Source organism: Rousettus aegyptiacus, unplaced genomic scaffold (genome assembly GCF_014176215.1).
Source record: "Rousettus aegyptiacus isolate mRouAeg1 unplaced genomic scaffold, mRouAeg1.p scaffold_m13_p_3, whole genome shotgun sequence".
Lineage (NCBI taxonomy): Eukaryota > Metazoa > Chordata > Mammalia > Chiroptera > Pteropodidae > Rousettus > Rousettus aegyptiacus.
The window spans coordinates 13133148-13135526 of record NW_023416306.1 but is presented as its reverse complement, the minus strand read 5'-3'; the positions used below and the strand labels follow the sequence as shown (position 1 = coordinate 13135526).

Genomic DNA, 2379 nt, shown 5'->3' with positions numbered 1-2379 from the left:
GCAGAAATAAAGGCTAAAGTTTTCAACATTTTAGGAAAACTGTAAACTGACATATCTCAGATGCTCACAAATAAGATTAAACACAAAGTAAACCACACCAAGGCCTTTCATAATGAAGTTTCTGAAAGCCAATGATGAAGAGAAATATCTTGAAATCAACCAGATAAAAGACACATAACATAGACAGGAACAAACATAAGAATACCCACAGACTTTTTTTTCTAAAGATTTTCCATCCAGACCATAATGTAACGTCTTTGAAGTAATGAGAGAAAATACGTATGTGTTAACTAAGAATTCAGTACCCAGTGAAGACATCTTTGAAAATGAAGGTGAAATACTTTTTTAAACAAGGAAAGCTGAGAGCATTTTGTCATCAGCTAATCTGCTCTAAAACAAATATTAAAGATTTTTTTTAGGCAGTAGGAAATGATATGACAAAAACATGGGTCCACACAAAAGAATGAAATTTACTGGAAATAACAAATAAATGAGTAGATATTAAAAACAAACAAACCTGGATTGTTTTCTGGTAATGACAGAGTGCCTTGTATAACTTTAAATGTACACTTTCTCTGTGGGTGCCACTGGGCTGAGGGAAGCGTGGCCATCTATCTCCTTTCCCTGCCATGCTGAGTGCTGGTCCACTGATATTCTTGAACTCCGAAAAGGGGGAGTGATCGGGCAGAAACGTTGCTTTGGCTGCTGTGTTCAAGGCTCCCATTTGACCAGATATTGCAAACTTCGTTCACACCAACTTGGCACACAAACAGTAGATAGCCTTATGTTGTCAATGAATCAGCAGATCATTAAACCAGAGCTGAGTCATGGGTTACTGGCAGAGAACATCGGCATCAAACAGAGCCTTCAGAAACATCCCTGCAATGACTCTGCTTCATGTAAGCAAACTTGACATTTTGAAACTTCCTCCTGGTGGGCATGCAGGCCGTTTCTGCATTTGGACTAAAATCCGTATGGCATAAAGCTGCCCTTCTTTCCCAAGATGCTCAATGCAGACCTTAGCAGAATCTTGAAAATCCCAGAGATCCAAAGAGCCCTCTGAGCACCACGCAAGAAGATTCATCACAGGGCCTGGAATCCATTGAAAAACCCGAGAATCATGTTGAAGCTAAACGCGTATGACAAAGACCCTGTGCCGGATCACCATTCTTCATCATGCCAAGAATCTCAAGCTCTGGGTGGATAAAGAAGCAGGAGCAGCCACACTAGAGGCCAAATCAGATGAGAAGGGGATTCCAGGCAAGAAGGCTATAATAGGGAAGACGGGAAAGGAGGCTGTTGGTATTACAAAGCAGAAGAAGCCCTTGGCTGGAAAAAAAAAAAGGCTGCAGCTACCAAGAAACCCACTGAGAAGAAGCGCACAGAAAAGAAACGCACCACAGAAGAAAAGAAGCTTGCGGCATAAACTGAAATTAGTTTATTCCTTAAAGGTCAAATCACTTTGGACAGCTAATTTTGGAGAAAAAAAAAAATCCTGATCAAAGAGGCAGTGAGAAACACGGGGTGGGGGGGGCGGGGGGGAGGTTAAACGTACAGATGATAACAGTGACAGACGCTGGAAACAAATAATTATTTCAAGGCACTAGAAAGCAGTTCAAAAGCAGGAAGAAACTGGCCAGAATTTGACTTTTAAAAAAAGGAGAAAAATCTTAAAAGCCAGAGAAAAAATAAGACGTTGTATATAAGAGAGCAGTAATAACAATGAAGGCTCGCATTTCATTATACAAAAGGAAGGTAAAAGAGAAGACAATGACATCTGAAAAATTATGAAAGAGGAAAAAAAATAAAACAATAAAACATAAGATTCAAAAATGAAGACAAAATAAAGACATTTTCAGATAAAAACAGAAAAACATTCTTGCACCAGACACACTATAAGAAGTACTGAAATTCTTCAGACTTAAAGAATATAATGCAATATGTTAATATGGATCTACAGAACAAAATGAAGAGCATTAGAAATAATAAATATGTAAGTCAACATGAAAGTGTTTGTTAATTTATTTTAAAGTTAATTGAGTCAAGTGAAAATAAGGATGACAACAATAACAAATGGAAAATGTCATAAATGAAGTTATACTACTATAAGGTTATTAGTCACAAATCAGGTTAAACTATGAAAAGTGATAATGCGTATTATAATATCAAAGTAAATTCATAAGTCATTTTATACGTGGATCCACATATAATTGGACCTGTGTAGTTCAAACTTGTATTGTCCAAGGGTCAACCATGTTCTTAATTCACAGCTGGGGATGTGCATATGTGGGGGGTCGACTTAAGTTATATGCGTTTCTTAGACTGTGTGCCCCTCATCTCTGCACTGTTCAAGGGTCTCTCTCTCTCTCTCTCTTTCTC

The 2379-nt window shown here is 37.9% G+C and overlaps 1 pseudogene; it reads left to right on the top strand.

Moving 5' to 3' along the window:
- Window positions 1–827: 827 nt before the first annotated feature.
- LOC118614989 lies at window positions 828–1426 on the top strand (annotated as a pseudogene).
- The last annotated feature ends 953 nt before the right edge of the window (window positions 1427–2379 follow it).